Below are 18,495 nucleotides of genomic sequence, written 5' to 3' on the forward strand. Positions count from 1 at the left end.
TGCTACTCTGAAAAAAGCTCTGGGCTGCCTGAACATAGAAAAGCCCTGAGTTAAGGATGAAGCATTGGTGAAGGCTGAGGCTACAGGGAAGTGGCTCAGGTAACTAAAAGGGATGTCGGTGTGTGGCTGCTATTCTTGGAGTCCATGGGCTGTGACATGGAGTAGTGAGTGTGGCTGGGTTCTGTGCCCCCTACCATAGGACAATGGAAAAATGGCCTACAATTGGACAGTAATAAAACCTCCAGAAGGGGGTCTGATCTACTTAATGGCCCAGCTGGAGACCAAAGTGGCCCAGTTGGCTGTCTGTGGCCCAAACGCAGACAGCAAAACCATTGCCTCTAGGGAGGAAGTCCTAGGGTATGGTTTGATACCAGGTCTGGGACTAGTCAAAGACTGCAGACACACCTGACCAGAAGCGAGAGCTTTTGTAAGTAGCTTGTAGTTTACATGCTAAAAAATTATTATAATTCTTAAATGCCATGGCAATTGGGACTTTAAATCAGTAAATAATAAACAGATACTTCAAATGAGAACCGTGATGCATAAAAGATGGTAGCCATGAGTGAGTCTCCAGAGCCACTTTTTAAACATTCAGTAAGTTGTTTTGTAGCTTATAAAAAGTCTGTGAAATGGAAGTGACATCTCAGCTTCAATAGGAACATTGCATTCAAAACTATAGTTAAGTCTCTGCAGATGATTTTTCAACATTTAAATTATTTATTTGAAACACTTAAATATTTTCCATACTTAAGTAGGCTGTTTGAAAAAAAGAAAGGAAGTTTTTAAAAGTGCTTTGGTAGTATTAGTGTCTTCTCACACTATATGTTCTTGGTGTTTGTTGGTGAGTCGGTATATGTTGCCACTATGCCCATGCAGTATGCTATCATGAATAAGGAAATTGTAACAGGGTGCTTTGCCCTTTTAAGGGCCATGTGTTCTAGGGCCACCCAGCTCTGTATGATGAGTAAACTCAACTATATGGTTTTTTTCTATAAATGACTTAGAGGGCTCTTGTGGAAGTATCTGCAGTTGTGGGGAAAGATGCAGAGGGAAAGCTTCTGGGCCTCTACAGCCTTCATGATGAGGGGAATAGCTTTGTTTGGTGAGGTTTGTGATTGAAGAATAAGCTTAGTCCAGAAGTTTTTCCTGATCCAGACTCTGGACATGGTTTTATTACTTCCTGGGCTGAGGAGACAGATGAGTGGTCTACAGACAGATTAGTCAATTGCCTCTTTTTGCCTTGAAAAAGAGAAGTGTGTAATCCTCAGCAATGACTCATGCACCGATAGTTATATACTCTCCTGGAGTAAATTGGAATAGCTCCATTGACTTCAGTGAAGCTGTGCTGATTTATATGACCTGTGGATCTGGCACAAAACTATCAAGTTTCTAAGGTCCAGAGAAAGGTTGGGATGGTGCTGTGGAGGTTGCTGACCATTACACTCTGATCCCTGGGGACACGTGTGGATCCTAAGGGTGCAGTCTAGCACACTATTTGTTTTCCATTTGATTATTCTGTAAAGCTGCAAAAGCAGGGTGGGGGAGATGGCTCTGAAGCACAGCTAGTTTTCTATAGTTGAGGTATTTTCAATTTTACCAGGATTAAAATCCTCCCCTGAGTGCTATCAGATATATTAATAGGGCTGTGGAGGTGCTGTGTGGTAGCCAGAATCACTAGGAGACTCAGCCACAGCCCTCCTGGGGACTGCCTAGGAGAGCACACTAGCAAACCTGCAGCACCACCCTTGCAGAGGATGCAGTAATGCCATCCACCTCACCTGCCCAACTTTGGGCATAGCCATGAATATCTTTTCTCCCACCTCCTTGTCCCTTTTCAGGCAGCGAGCCTTCTTGGGTGCTCAGCAGAAGAAGGGATTCTGCTCCCTCTCTGGATTCTGGACAGATCCAGAACAGGGAATACCAGAGAGGTAAACAGTTCTTTTGTATCCTCCTTCACAATGTGCCCATGCAAGGGCTGAGCAGAATATGTGCCTCAATGTTGCAGGTTGATCACTTGGACCCTTCCTGCCTCTTACACCACACGTGTTATTTTCTGGAGCTCCAGGGTTCATTAGGAATCATCTACTCTCCCTCAAGCAACCTCTTATTCTTCAGCAGGTACCGGCCCTCCCACAATTCTGATTCTTTTTTATATTGTACATCTAAATTATGTGACTATAATATAGTATAGTCCTAAGTATAGTGAATAGTTATTTTTAGGTTTCTGAATATTTGATGTTCTTGTTCTTAACTTCATTTTAATGTTAATGAATGCTTCTAGTGATATGTAGTGAATTTATGCACCCAAAGGAAATTAGTACTTTATGGATATCAAAAGGTAGTCGTCTCCAGATAGCTAGCATTCTATAAATATATACACATTCAGGAATATCATTAGAATGACTTCTAAAGTTTGAAAGTAGATTGAAAATTGAAAAAGATGACAGACGAAAATCTACTTTAGCCTCTTGACAAATCTAGCTTTTGTAGCTCTACTGTAGACCGTGAGATTGATGGAAAAGGAGAGGAGAAAAGAGAAGTTTAGAGTTTGAGTATCTCTGAAAACATATAAGTAGTATTAGCCAACACATGTTATACACAAACCCTATATGTGAGGACAGCAGCAAATTGACCTCTGCCGCTCACCCATCGACTCTGCTTCTGCCTCTCAACGCGGTGGAGTTCCAGAGTTGACGGCAGAGTGATCGGGGATCAATCACTACCCACCGATCCAGCAGGTAGTGTAGACGTACCCAAAGATAAGGAAGAAAAGTCCACCATGGTACCAGAAAGAAGGTAAAAAGCTGAGTGGTAAATTTGAGTCTGGGGTGAGACATGGTGCTTTTAGGTATGAATATGAATAGTTTTGAGGGCATATTTTGAAGCACACATTCTGTGTAAGTTTAACTGCATGCTGCAAGAAACAGATTCCTGGAGGAAGTGGCATGTATATTTCCTTTTCATATCTTACTTTGTCTTTTCGACTATAAATTGCCAGAGCATAGTTTTGGTCACTTGAATATTTTTAATATAGAACTGCAAGTAGTCAAAATCAAATTGGCTATACTTTTAGCAGTAGTAGCTAGGAGCAGATCTCTAGTCTCATAAAGAAGTGACACGAACTCTGTCTGAAAAGCAGCAGTTACCGGGGGTTTTCACAGATGCTACTTGTCTGTCTAATCCTGTGCTCACATTTGTCCTTCTAACAATAGATGTGTCTTACATTTCACCAGACTTGCTACCTTTTGGCAGTGATGGGAGTTCACTGACTCTTAAGTCTTTTTTTTAAATAAAAGACTAAGTTATTCCAAAGTATGTAGTTCTAAAGCAACAATGTGACTTTTCCATGGCTGTAGGATGACCTAGATAAATGTAATATTGTATAAAGGCTGAGGAGACTGTCTGTCTTAAGGTAGAAATCCTGTAATTTTCTTTGTAGCTGAAGAGGGCATAAGCTCCCATATGCTCTGGTGGTGGTTTCTCTTCTTCTATTTTTCTTCAGCACAGCTGCAATTTAAGCATTGACTTGTAAGCACAACCCTTTTTGGTAGTTGAACTTTAAAGTTCCACACGTTCTGCTGGGTACCTTCTGCCCTCTAGCCTGTATAAGTGATATTCACTTTGGGGATAGTTTCATGTTATTTAAAGGGATTCACCCTACACAAACTACATACTTCTATTCAGAATCAGATATTAAAACATTCTCATTTGCTAAAATGAAATTGCATTTACTCATTTGGGATTTCCCACCTCCTGAAAAGTTGTTACATGGCTGCTTTGACACACACTCATTTCTGAAAGCAAAACTACCATAAAATTCCTAATTCTCATTTAATGCTGGAGCTGATTGGGAATCTATGAAATGTCTTTTTGTCAGATAAAGCCAATTTGAGAGTAATACTCTTCATGGGAACATATCAGATTAAAATAAACTTTTGTCAGAAAAGGCCTCTCAGGTCCAGGATGGAATATCTGTTCAAAATGAGAGAGAAAGAGGAAACTCCCCTCCCATAGCCAATGGGCCTTGTAAGGAGGCGCCCTGGCTCCCCGCCGCGCCTGAGAGGGACGAGCCAGAGCAGGTGCCTCAGTGGGCGGAGTCAGCACTGCCCGTCCCCGCCCCCCGGAAGTCAAGGGGCGGGACAGGAAGTATAAAAGCCTGGCCCCAGCGCTCAGTTGGGAGCAGGCTGCCAGAGAGGACAGATGCTGGTGCCCGGGCTCCCGCCGGGCCCAGCCTGCCCCGCGCCCACTATCCAGAGGAGCGCTGGCCGGACCTGCCCCGCGCCCACTATCCAGAGGAGCGCTGGCCGGACCTGCCCCGCGCCCACTATCCAGAGGAGCGCTGGCCGGACCTGCCCAGCGTCCACTACCCAGAGGAGCGCTGGCTGGACTTGCCTCAGACCCGGTACCCAGAGGAACGTCGGCCTGACCTGCCGTGTGCCCGTTACCCCGAGGAGTGGCCTGAGCTTCCCCACGACCGGTACCCGGAGGAGCCCATGGTCTGGGACCCCCCAGACGACGCCGGCAAGGACCAGGTACCCAGAGAGGGGGAGGTTGGAAGTGGTCCGGGGGTAGCCGACCCTGGTTTGGCTCCTGAAGAGCCCGAACCCATGTCAGTGTGTTGCGGCCAGGATCCCCACTGACCGCAGCGGGTCTTGACTGCTGCTAGGGCCCCGGGCTGGAACGCAGTGGAGTGGGAGGGCCTGCGTTCCCCCTGCCACCCGTAACCGGGTGGCAGACTCCCCGTCTTCCTGCCTATTGCCACTGCTCTGCCCTGACCCAGAGGGCCAGAGCGAACTAGACTGGTGTTTGGTGCCCCGCCCAAACCAAGAGCTGGGCCCCTTTGACTTTGCCACTGCTCTGCCCTGAGCCAGAGGGCCAGAGCTAACTAGACTGGTGTTTGGTGCCCTGCGCGAACCAAGGGCTGGGCCCCTTTGACTTTGCCACTGCTCTGCCCTGATCCAAAGGGCCAGAGCTAACTAGAACTTTTACTGCCCTGCCCTGCCAAGGGCCTGGGCTGATACTGCTAGAGGCCTGAGCTTGAACTGCTACTGCCCCGCCCTGCCCAAGGGCTGGGGCTTATTTACTTTGAGAGCCTCTGTCATAAACAGATAGCTAAGGGTTAATGTCTCTTTCACCTGAAAAAAAAAGTAACCTGAAGCACCTGACCAGAGGACCAATCAGGAAACCAGACTTTTTCAGGTCTGGGTGGAGGGAAGTTTGTGTCTGAGTTCTTTGTCTTGTGCCTGTCTCTCTCAGCTATGGGAGGATTTCTGTTTCCTGCTTTCTAATCTTCTGTTTCCCAGTTGTAAGTACAAAAGATCAGACAGTGATTTATATGTTTTTTTGTATTTTACATGTGTGTAGTTGCTGGAGTGCTTTGAATTGTATTCTTTTTGAATAAGGCTGTTTATTCATATTTCTTTTAAGCAATTGACCCTGTATTTGTCACCTTAATACAGAGAGACCATTTTTATGTATTTCTTTCTTTTTACATAAAGCTTTCTTTTAACACTGTAGGAGTTTTTCTTTAGTGGGGAACTCCAGGGAATTGAGTCTGTGCTCACCAGGGAATTGGTGGGAGGAAGAAGTCAGGGGGAAATCTGTGTGTGTTAGATTTACTAGCCTGACTTTGCATTCCCTCTGGGTGAGGGGGGAAGAGAGATTAGCTCTCAGTACTTCTGTTTTCCAAGGCTGGAAACGGGGAGGGTGGAATCCCTCTGTTTAGATTCACGGAGCTTGCTTCTGTGCATCTCTCCAGGAACACCTGGAGGGGGGGGGAAGGGAAACGGTTTATTGCCCTTTGTTGCGAGACTCAAGGGATTTGGGTCTTGGGGTCCCCAGGGAAGGTTTTTGGGGGGACCAGAGTGCCCCAAAACACTCTAATATTTTGGGTGGTGGCAGCTTTACCAGGTCCAAGCTGGTAACTAAGCTTGGAGGTTTTCATGCTAACCCCCATATTTTGGACGCTAACCCCCATATTTTGGACGCTAAGGTCCAAATCTGGGACTAGGTTATGATAGCCCCGACCCTGGCTAGAGGGCCGGGGCTCTACCTTGTTCGCAGACCCTGTACCCCCCTCAACACCTGCGGAGGGGCTAAGACTACACCGTCCTAAGGTCCTTGCGGAAGTCTGGGTTAACGGCCAACCCTAAGAAGTGCCGCATCGGCTGGCATGAGACCACCTACTTGGGGTATACCATTGGCAATGGACAAGTGAAACCTCTTGTCGACAAGGTTCAGGCCATTGCCGCCTGTCCACTGCCAACCACGAAGTGCCAAGTCCGCCAGTTCTTGGAGCTGGCAGGATATTATCGGCGGTTCATTCCCCAGTTTGCAGCGATGGCCGCCCCTTTGACCGGACTCCTCACCAAGGACAGCCCGCGACACGTATGCTGGACCTCCGAGTGTGACGAGGCTTTCCAGTCACTTAAGGCAAGCCTCTGCAGCAAGCCAGTCTTGTTTAGCCCGGACTTCCAGTGACCGTTCGTCCTACAGACAGATGCGTCGGAAGTCGGGCTCGGGGCTGTCCTCTCGCAGGAGGTGGATGGGGAGGAGCATCCGGTTCTCTATATCAGCCGGAAGCTGTTCCCCAGAGAACAAAACTATGCAGTCGTCGAAAAGGAGGCCCTCGCTGCGAAGTGGGCCTGCGATGCTCTGCATTACTACCTCCTTGGGGCCCCGTTCAACTTGGTCACTGACCACTCCGCCCTCCAATGGCTATGCCGCATGAGAGACCACAATACGCGGCTTCAACGGTGGTACTTGGCCATGCAGCCCTATGCCTTCACCGTCCGCCACAGGGCGGGGAAGGACCACGCCAACGCAGACTTCCTTTCCCGCCTGGGGGGCATGGATGAGCCTGGCCCCGTTGCCCGGGAGCCAGCCTTCAGGGGGGGCATGTGTAAGGAGGTGCCCTGGCTCCCCGCCGCGCCTGAGAGGGACGAGCCAGAGCAGGTGCCTCAGTGGGTGGAGTCAGCACTGCCCGTCCCCGCCCCCCGGAAGTCAGGGGCGGGACAGGAAGTATAAAAGCCCGGCCCCAGCGCTCAGTTGGGAGCAGGCTGCCGGAGAGGACAGACGCTGGTGCCCGGGCTCCTGCTGGGCCCAGCCTGCCCCGCGCCCACTATCCAGAGGAGCGCTGGCTGGACTTGCCTCAGACCCAATACCCGGAGGAACATCGGCCTGACCTGCCGTGTGCCCGTTACCCCGAGGAGTGGCCTGAGCTTCCCCACGACCGGTACCCGGAGGAGCCCATGGTCTGGGACCCCCCAGACGACGCCAGCAAGGACCAGGTACCCAGAGAGGGGGAGGTTGGAAGTGGTCCGGGGGTAGCTGACCCTGGTTTGGCTCCTGAAGAGCCCGAACCCATGTCGGTGTGTTGCGGCCAGGATCCCCAGTGACCGCAGCGGGTCTTGACCACTGCTAGGGCCCCGGGCTGGAACGCAGTGGAGTGGGAGGGCCTGCGTTCCCCCTGCCACCCGTAACCGGGTGGCAGACTCCCCCTCTTCCCGCCTATTGCCACTGCTCTGCCCTGACCCAGAGGGCCAGAGCGAACTAGACTGGTGTTTGGTGCCCCGTCCGAACCAAGGGCTGGGCCCCTTTGGCTTTGCCACTGCTCTGCCCTGATCCAGAGGGCCAGAGCTAACTAGACTTGTGTTTGGTGCCCCGTCCGAACCAAGGGCTGGGCCCCTTTGGCTTTGCCACTGCTCTGCCCTGATCCAGAGGGCCAGAGCTAACTAGAACTTTTACTGCCCCGCCCTGCCAAGGGCCTGGGCTGATACTGTGTTTGCTCAGCCCCTGCTAGAGGCCTGAGCTTGAACTGCTACTGCCCCGCCCTGCCCAAGGGCTGGGGCTTATTTACTTTGAGAGCCCCGACACCGGCTAGAGGGCCGGGGCTCTACCTTGTTTGCAGACCCTGTACCCCTCTCAACACCTGCGGAGGGGCTAAGTCTGCCCGGACTGCGGCGTGCTAGGAGGCACCCTGGCTCCCCGCCGCGCCTGAGAGGGACGAGCCCCGACACGACCGGCTTACACGTGGCACCTGACCAGGGACTGTCGCCCAGGATGTGGGCACGGACCCTTAACGCCAGTGAACGAGGGGCTGCGGGAGAGGGAGCCCCCTCCCCCAAGACGGACCTGTACCAACTTGCCGCCCTTCTGACCGAGACCCAGGATCGGCAGCAGGGGGCGCAGTCACGATGGCAAGAGGAGCAGCAGGCCGCCCAGCTCCAGCAGGAGCAGCAGCTCATCGAGCAGCTGGGGACTCAACAGTGCCAGCTGATCCAGGACCTGGTTCAGCAGCAGCAGGAGTTCCAGCTGAAATGCCTCCAGCACCTTGCAGCAGAGCAGGGGCCCCGAGAGGGGGTCCAGTCGGGGGGCACCGATGGCGGCCTGGGGCCCCGCCCACCGATCCGACTGACAAAGATGGGCCCTGGTGATGACCCTGAGGCCTTCCTGGTCACCTTTGAGCGGGTGGCAACCGTCACGGGGCGGAATCCTGACCAATGGGTCTCCATCCTGGCCCCGTACCTGACAGGAGTGGCTCAGGCAGTTTATCGGGGCCTGTCTGCCGAGGCAACCCAGGACTATAGGCAGGTGAAATCCGCTATCCTGGACGCCCTCGATGTGAGCCCGGAGACGTTTCGACAGCGGTTCAGGGGCCTGACGTACCCCACGGGGGGCCGGCCTCGTATGGTGGCCCAGGAACTGCGGGAGACCTGCCGGCGGTGGTTGCAGCCCGAACGTCGGAAGAGCTAGCAGAGCAGATGGTCCTCGAACAGTTCACCCACATCCTTCCATCGCGAGGAAGAGCCTGGGTCCTCCGTCATTGACCGGCAACACTGGCCGCCGCTGTCAGCCTGATGGAGGACTTCCTGGCGGCAGAAGCCCCGGTGGGCCCGACAGGCCGACCAATCCCACCGGGGCTAGAACGCCCCAACCCCGAGAAGAAGGTGACACCCCCCCGGCCTGCAGCCCCACCAGCATGGCCAGCCCAAGTCCCAACTCCCGCTCCCCGGAAGGTGCCCTGGAACCCTGCAAGGGACTTCCCCAGGACCCGGCCCCGAGTAGGACGATCCGACCTAGGGCCTTGTTTCTCTTGCGGCAAGTCAGGACATCTCCAGAGGGACTGCCCCCAAATGGAGTGTACCTTTGGCCAAGTCTGCTCCGGGGAGGCTCGGGCCCGTCGCCGACAGCCCGCCAAGATTACGGCGCCCGTGGTGGTTGAGGGGTACCCGACCGTGGCCCTCCTCGACTCCGGCTGCGGACAGACATTAATCCGCAGCCACTTAGGTCCCCCGGTGGATGCACGCCTGGGGGAAATTCGCTTACAATGTATCCACGGCGACATACGGCCGTACCCCAGCGCCTGGGCCCAGCTGACAATAGACGGGGTGACCCGACGGATGGTGGTAGGTCTCGCACCGAGTCTGGCATATCCAGTGATCCTGGGCCAGGACTGGCCCGGGTTTCTGGCCATCCTACGCCGACATGCCAGAGGCGGCCTGGGTCCTGTACCGGCCTTGGAAGGAGAGGCCCCAGAAGGGAAGGACGATGAGCGGGGACCCCCAGAAATGGAAGAGGATGAGCTGGACCCCCCGGAGCACCCCGCCGCCGAGGATGGGGACGATGCCTCCCCGGGCGAGGCCAGGGATCCCTCGGCCCCCACGGACTTCTGCCGGGACCAAAGAGCTGACCCCACCCTCAGCGAGGCATATGAACAGCTCGCCACCGTGGATGGAACTATCCTCTATCCCGGGCGAGCTGCCCGGTGGCCACACTTCGAGTTGTGACAGAACCGCTTGTATTGGGTCGAGAGGGACGCACACACCAGGGAGCCCCGATCACAACTCCTCGTACCCCGCTGTCATCGGCGGGCGGTCATGAAACTGGCCCATGACGTCTTGGCTGCCGGACATCTGGGTACCGAAAAGACCCTAGCCCGAATATTGGGGCGCTTCTATTGGCCAGGGATATACCGCGAGGTGAAGGACTATTGTACCTCGTGCCCAGATTGCCAGTTGACCGTGCTGGTGAGGACGCCCAAGGCACCACTGGTCCCGATGCCGTTAATAGAGACCCCTTTCGAGCGTGTGGCCATGGACCTGGTGGGACCCCTCCCTAAGAGTGTTGCGGGGTTCCAGTACATACTCGTGATGCTGGACTATGCCACCCGGTTCCCCGAGGCGATCCCGCTCCATAATATCACCGCCCGCACCATCGCAGGAGAGCTGGTTAAGGTCTTCGCCCGCGTCGGCTTGCCCCGGGAGATCCTCACGGATCAGGGAACCAACTTCACCTCGTGGCTGTTGGAGCAGGTGTGCAGGCTCCTGGGGATCAAGCAACTGCGAACCTCGGTGTATCATCCCCAAACCGACGGGTTGGTAGAGAGGTTCAATCGAACCCTAAAGGATATGTTGCGGAAATTCCCCCCAGAAGACCTCTGCCGGTGGGACCAGCTACTCCTGCCCTTGCTCTTGGCGGTGCGAGAGGTCCCCCAGGCCTCAACCAAGTTCTCACCGTTCGAACTATTGTATGGCCGCCAACCGCGGGGCCTGTTGGACCTGATGAGGGAGACCTGGGAGCAAACCCCCTCACCCGCCCAGGGTCTCCTGCAGTATGTGATCCAGCTCCAGGAGCATCTCAAACAGGCTGGGACCCTGGCCCAAGCAAACTTAAAAGCCGCGCAAGAGGTGCAGGCCCAGACGTACAACCGGGATGCGCGCACCTGGGACTTCCAACCTGGAGACCGGGTCTTAATCCTCCTCCCCTCCAGCGAGTCCAAGATCCTGGCTCGATGGCAGGGCCCGTATGAGGTGGTGCGAAAGGTGGGCCCCGTCACCTATGAAATTCGCCAGCCCGACCGACGGAAAGAGCTCCAACGGTATCACGTCAACCTCCTTAAGCCCTGGCGGGAAGGAGAAGGGTTGCTGATCAGTCCCTGGTCAGGTGCCACGTGTAAGCCAGTCGTGTCGGGGCTCGTCCCTCTCAGGTGCGGCGGGGAGCCAGGGCGCCTCCTAGCACGCCGCAGTCCGGGTAGGCTGAGCCCCTCCGCAGGTGTTGAGGGGGGTACAGGGTCTGCAAACAAGGTAGAGCCCCGGCCCTCTAGCCGGGGTCGGGGCTCTCAAAGTAAATAAGCCCCAGCCCTTGGGCAGGGTGGGGCAGTAGCAGTTCAAGCTCAGGCCTCTAGCAGGGGCTGAGCAAACACAGTATCAGCCCAGGCCCTTGGCAGGGCGGGGCAGTAAAAGTTCTAGTTAGCTCTGGCCCTCTGGCTCAGGGCAGAGCAGTGGCAAAGTCAAAGGGACCCAGCCCTTGGTTCGGGCAGGACACCAAACACAAGTCTAGTTAGCTCTGGCTCTCTGGCTCAGGGCAGAGCAGTGGCAAGGTCAAAGGGGCCCAGCCCTTGGTCTGGGCGGGGCACTAAACACAAGTCTAGTTAGCTCTGGCCCTCTGGGTCAGGGCAGAGCAGTGGCAAAGTCAGAGGGGCCCAGCCCTTGGTTCGGGCGGGTCACCAAACACCAGTCTAGTTCACTCTGGCCCTCTGGGTCAGGGCAGAGCAGTGGCAATAGGCGGGAAGAGGGCGAGTCTGCCACCCGGTTACGGGTGGCAGGGGGAACGCAGGCCCTCTCACTCCACTGCGTTCCAGCCCGGGGCCCTAGCAGCAGCAGTCAAGACCCGCTGTGGTCAGTGGGGATCCTGGCCGCAACACACTGACATGGGTTCGGGCTCTTCCGGAGCCAAACCAGGGTCGGCTATCCCCGGGCTACTTCCAACCTCCCCCTCTCTGGGTACCTGGTCCTTGCCGGCGTCGTCTGGGGGGTCCCAGACCATGGGTTCCTCCGGGTACCGGTCATGGGGAAGCTCAGGCCACTCCTTGGGGTAACGGGCACACGGCAGGTCAGGCCGACGTTCCTCCGGGTACCGAGTCTGAGGCAAGTCCGGCCAGCGCTCCTCTGGGTAGTGGGTGCGGGGCAGGTCCGGCCAGCGCTCCTCTGGGTAGTGGGCGCGGGGCAGGTCCGGCCAGCGGTCCTCTGGGTAGTGGGCGTGGGGCAGGCTGGGCCCGGCGGGAGCCTGGGCACCAGCGTCTGTCCTCTCTGGCAGCCTGCTCCCAACTGAGCGCTGGGGCCGGGCTTTTATACTTCCTGTCCCGCTCCTTGACTTCCGGGGGGGCGGGGACGGGCAGTGCTGACTCCGCCCACTGAGGCACCTGCTCTGGCTCATCCCTCTCAGGCGCGGCGGGGAGCCAGGGCGCCTCCTTACAGGCCTGCTCTGCTTGATTTAGAGCAGGGATTTGAACCCAGCTCTCTCTTCTTTAAATGTGAACATCCCAGCAAATAGGATATAGGTTATTCTAGGGGCATGTATAGAGGATTGATCGATGTCAGTGTGTCTCTCTGTGTCCTTTTCTTGTTGTTTTGCTTTTGTTTGAAAACCTTTGAAAAATCTCAAGTTTGTCTTGATGTGGATGGGTACAACTTCCAAAATTTCTTGCTCAATGGGAAAACTATTTGGTACAGACATCACTTTCAGCTGTCCCAGGCCTATTTGGAGTACTTATTTTAATTCTAAACTTTAAAGCTTCACAGTGGAGAATAATCTCATTAGCAGTGGGATTTAGGTAATGTAGATCTTGTGCTGGTCCTCTGCACTGTGTGAATATTATTGTATCTGAGTTTAGTAAGAGTGGGTTCTGCTATATTTTAAAGAGATGTTCAATTCTGATAAGATAGGGATGTAAAGTTAGGGACTATTTGAAGTTTGTTTCTCATACAGGTCAAACATGCCGTCAACATGAAATAACAATAAATAATATAGTCTGTGACCCAACATATCATTTTTGTTAGATAAGCGCCTTTTCAGTAACTCCAGTGTTATTAACTCTTAACTTGCTGCAGGTAATCTGCTTTGTTTTGCCTCCCCCACAACAGCCACTGGAGCTCTTGTAAGAACACAGATAAACTCCTGCTTTAATGCAATTTTGGGGTAGGAGAGAGTACCTCTCACAATGCCTTATAGTCTAATGGATGGTGCATTGAGCTACATGCTAGGTGACAGGAGTCTGAGTTCCAGCTTTTCCCCTAACTGCTGCTAATATTTCTCTGTGCTCCTAACTCTTATTAATATTAGCAATTACTGGTCTACTTCCACTGATGTCACAGAAAAGTGAAGGACAAGTGTCTCTCAGGATCAAGCCCTAAATGGATCAGAGCTTTCACAAGTTCTGCTAAATCTTTGAGCTTACCCCACAGAGGGAAAAGAGACTAGAACTGGGCAGGAAATGGGTTCCCCGGCCTGTGAAAAAATGTTCAAGATTGAAAAATTCTCATTCTGTATTGAGATGAAACCGAGACCTCTTGAAGTTGTTTATGTGACTGTGTCTTGCATCATCACTCGTGGCACTCAGCTCCGGAGGTTGGGTAACCAGATTTAAGTCCTTGCTCTGTTATTGTCCCACATGCCTTGATCACCAGGCTATTGGCTATTCTGGGTTAGGGGTGTCTCATGCTCATGGAATTTCTGGTCCAAATTAATCCTGGATCTCAGAAACACTTTGCAATAAAAATTTAGTCAAAAGGGGTAATTCCCTCAATGTTTTGGATTTGATGAGCAAAAAAAAATTTAAAAAAATTGTCAAATCTCTGACCAGCTCTAGTAACTGAGAGATAGGAAAGAAGTGCTGTGTATTCAGCTCTTCATCCACAATTCTGAAGTCTGTTCTGCTTTGATTGAACTGTGAGAAGCTTTTCTGGAAAACATTACTTCTTAGCCATCTGCTTCTTATAGAAATATAATTAACTGCAATTAGGTTGCTGGTTTGATGAGGTGTAACTGACCCTAGTCTTGCCTTCATCACTAGAGTAACAATGTAGATAAAATGGGCAGCACAATGTTTTTCACTGTTTACTTGGTTATATCAAGGAAGGATTAATGGAGCTAAATGGATTAATGGAATTAATCCAGTTAATAAAAAAAGCAGTTCTCCCATTTGTAAAATAGCCTTCAATATGTTTTCACTCTTAAAATTCTACTAGTAATAACTATTAGCCATATTTCTTGGTTGGGCACCGCTGTTTCACTTTGCCTGAGCTGTATTTAAATAGGATAGCAATATTTTATGCAACATGACATCTGGATCAATGGATACATTTCCTCAGGGGTTCAATTATGGATGGAACCGGATAACATAATGATAAAACAATAATTAATTATTACATGTCCAAGTGCTTGTCTATATTCGCTAAAGTGCATGAAGAATTTGAAGACAATATATTAAGTTTCCATGAGTGTTCAGTAATGAAACCTGTCTTACGCAACAATTCAAAAGACAAAGAAAAACCAGTTACTTAATGGAGGTGGCCTTCTATAGAGATGGAACATCTGGGGGTTACTTTAGGGAAATCTCTGAAGTTTGTAAAAGCAGCAAAGAATCCTGTGGCACCTTATAGACTAATAAACGTTTTGGAGCATGAGCTTTCGTGGGTGAATACCCACTTCCTCTGATGCATGTAGTGGAAATTTTATATATATGCTAGCAAGCAAGCTAGAGATAACGAGGTCAGTTCAATCAGGGAGGATGAGGCCCTGTTCTAGCAGTTGAAGTGTGAAAACCAAGAGAGGAGAAACTGGTTCTGTAGTTGGCAAGCCATTCACAGTCTTTGTTCAATCCTGAGCTGATGGTGTCAAATTTGCAGATGAACTGAAGCTCAGCAGTTTCTCTTTGAAGTCTGGTCCTGAAGTTTTTTGCTGCAGGATGGCCACCTTAAGGTCTGCTATAGTGTGGCCAGGGAGGTTGAAGTGCTATCCTACAAGTTTTTGTATATTGCCATTCCTAATGTCTGATTTGTGTCCATTTATCCTTTTCCGTAGAGACTGTCCAGTTTGGCCGATGTACATAGCAGAGGGGCATTGCTGGCATATGATGGCCAATGAACCAGTGATGGTGTGGCTGATCTGGTTAGGTCCTGTGATGGTGTGCAGTTACTGGTGCACAGCACCATAATAACTCTAGCTCAGGAACCAATCCATGCAACAAACCTAGATGCCAACTCTGCCCACATATCTACACCAGCGACACCATCACAGGACCTAACCAGATCAGCCACACCATCACTGGTTCATTCACCCGCACATCCACCAATGTAATATATGCCAGCAATGCCCCTCTGCTGTGTACATCGGCCAAACTGGACAGTCTCTACGGAAAAGGATAAATGGACACAAATCAGACATTAGGAATGGCAATATACAAAAACCTGTAGGAGAGCACTTCAACCTCCCTGGCCACACTATAGCAGACCTTAAGGTGGCCATCCTGCAGCTAAAAAACTTCAGGACCAGACTTCAAAGAGAAACTGCTGAGCTTCAGTTCATCTGCAAATTTGACACCACCAGCTCAGGATTGAACAAAGACTGTGAATAGCTTGCCAACTACAGAACCAGTTTCTCCTCTCTTGGTTTTCACACCTCAACTGCTAGAACAGGGCCTCATCCTCCCTGATTGAACTGACCTCGTTATCTCTAGCTTGCTTGCTAGCATATATATATACCTGCCCCTGGAAATTTCCACTACATGCATCTGAGGAAGTGGGTATTCACCCACGAAAGCTCATGCTCCAAAACGTTTGTTAGTCTATAAGGTGCCACAGGATTCTTTGCTGCTTTTACAGATCCAGACTAACACTAGCCCTCTGATACTAAAGTTTGTAGGCTATCCAACAAGGGTGGGTCTCAGGATTAACCACTCCTGTCTTTGTCTAGTATATTTTTGAATCATGTTAGTTAACATGTTAATTTGAATATTCATTCAAATGTAGACAAGCCCAAAGAGAGCAGAGTCCTAACTCCTTGTGTGAAATTGAGCTCCGTGAGAATTTGTCTGGGTTTTTGGGAAACTCTTGAGAGAAATTCAGGTTTCAGGAGGGATTCCTACTTGCACAAAATGGCATTACTCACCTTATCACACTTTTTACAGTTAACTATTTTTAATAGTCCTTTCTAAACTTATTTTTTAGGGTGGTGAAAGTCCAGATGTACTTTTTTTGACATCAGAAGAGTAGCAGGACAACCTGATTAGCAAAGAGTGAGGGAAATGTGAAGAATAGGTAATTAAAAGAACAGTGAGAAACCCCTGAACCCTTTAGTTTGGGGTTCTTTAAGATAGGGTAGTGTGGGGAAGTCTGCTTTGCCATTATCCATGGTCTGTCTGTTCTTCTCATGAACAGATTTCACTTCTCCAGTGCTCTGGCTTGCTGCTTTAGCAGGCATTAATTTAATTGATAAAGGAAATTAGTGTAAGTGTGTAGAGCAATGAAAACTGAGACTTAATAGATCAGTATGGTATTGTCCAGATAGAACAGCTGCCAAAAGAGTTCCTTGAGGAACTCGATATAACGTGTTTGCATGAAAAGGATTTTGTTCCCCCCATGCTACAAATGGAAACTTTTGAAAGGGAAAAACCACAACAGCATAGGAAGTCATATTCCTTCAACTTCTAAGGTGTTCTTGCAGAATAAGACCATCTAAAAAGGAGAGGACAAATCTTAAATTTGACAACCCAAATCCAATTCAAGGAGTGTCATATTTGGGCATCTAGTTTCAGATCAGCCCTGAGGTAATCTTTTGGCCTAATTAAAGTCAGTGGTACTCCAGTGTTTTTTGATGTGGGGGTGAGGAACTGTTCCAGATATCATTTAGAAAAAGAAATGTATTGTCATTGCTGGCTACTGGGCTCTCCCTAGGCCCACCCTGATTTTCTCAGGTCCCACCTACTTCTGCTGAAGAAGATTGTTCTCTCCTCTCACCCCACCACATTGCCACCGCTGACCCATGTCTCTGGTGCTCTTTCCTCTGGCTAGCAGTGATTGTTGCCCCTTTTCCCAGAGTGGCACACCTGCCCAAACGGCAATCTGCTTTGGAGCTCTTCTTCCATAGACCAAAATCTTTCTTTACTCTGATTGCTTGGGAGAAGCAGGCCTATTGCCTTTAAAACTATCCCACATTTGGGCACAGCCTTTATATTTCCAAAGACAAACGCTTTATTTTTTGTTTTATCTGAATAGACTAATTTTGAGACTCATGTCTTGTATTGTATTGTCCACCTCTGCAAAGATTGTTGCTAAACTTTTATAGCTTTATGCTCTCAAAAGATATTTACTAGGGAAAGTCTGATTTTTGGAATTTGATTGCCCATGGAATAGTCAGTTTGAAACCTAATAAATAAGGTAAGACATCGTCTCATGAATAGATATTGAGCACCCCCAAGATATTATATATTAGGAAGAAAATGAACTCTAACATGCATTATTGAACAGCTCATGTGGGCTTTAAATATAACACTCAGTGACATATTTCATTTCCATATTTTATTAGGCTAGTAATACTTCTTACTAAATGCCCACAGTAAGGGGTTACAGCTATGGCAGAGTTTCATTATCACCATGTGGCTATCTCATTAATAAATTAAGCTGTTTGCACTAGGGTGACCATAAAGTTAGAACCCCTTTTTTCCTTTTTATTTTTTAAAGGATAACAAAATGACTGAAGTTGACAGTCTTATTGTTGTGTTTCTCTCTCTCTCTCTCTTTATCGTACTTGTCCCCCAAAACTCATTTTTCTTGTAGCTTTCAATTGTCACCAAAGCTCACCATGTAAAGATATCTTAATTAAATAACTGTCTGTTAAATCATAATAGCAGCTGAGTTAGTAGAAAGACTCATCAAGAAGATTTCAGTTGTCAACACTGAGCATTTTAAGCTGAAAGGAAGTAGTGGGCTTGAGCACTATAAGGCCCAGCTTCTTTGCTGGTATAAATTGGGGCAACTTAATTGGTCCTAAAATACTAGGGGCTTGTTTACACTTACAGTGCTGCTATTGTGCTTAGTGAAGACCTTCTCCCATTGGCGTAGGTACTCCACCTCCCTGAGAGGCAGTAGCTATGTTGACAGGAGAAGTCTCTCCATCAACATAGTGCTGTCTACACCAGGGATTAGGTTGGTATAACTGCATCGCTTAGGGGTGTGGCTTTTTCACATTCCTGAGTGATGTAGTTATAGTTTGTCGTGTTGACCAGTCCTGGATTTGCAACACTGGAATCACAGCAATGGTTCCTCAAAGTGAGGCCCTGATCCTACAAGATAATCCATGGTTGTGCATCCTCTTCCCAGGTAAAGCCCAAATGAAGTCAATAGGGATTATCATTTTGGGCATAAGAGTATCTCATGTGGATCACTTTGCAGGGTTGGGCCTAAGGCACTTCTTCATCAAAGTTGTTGTTTTTTTTTCTTAATTTAATTTAGAAATGTTGACCAACTTTGACCATCTCTGTTACTCTAATTGGTAGACACTCCAGCTATTTCAGTGAAACTCACTTTAAGAAGCTTCTGTTAATTACTATTGTGGTGGGGTGGATGGGGGGGAAGTACATTACTTGGACTGTTGTGTGACAGTCAGGCTGGGCAGCAATGATAGAAGGTATGAATGTTAGCCCTACAGTGGTAAAGG

This window comes from Gopherus flavomarginatus, chromosome 3 (genome assembly GCF_025201925.1).
Source record: "Gopherus flavomarginatus isolate rGopFla2 chromosome 3, rGopFla2.mat.asm, whole genome shotgun sequence".
Taxonomy (NCBI): Eukaryota; Metazoa; Chordata; order Testudines; family Testudinidae; genus Gopherus; species Gopherus flavomarginatus.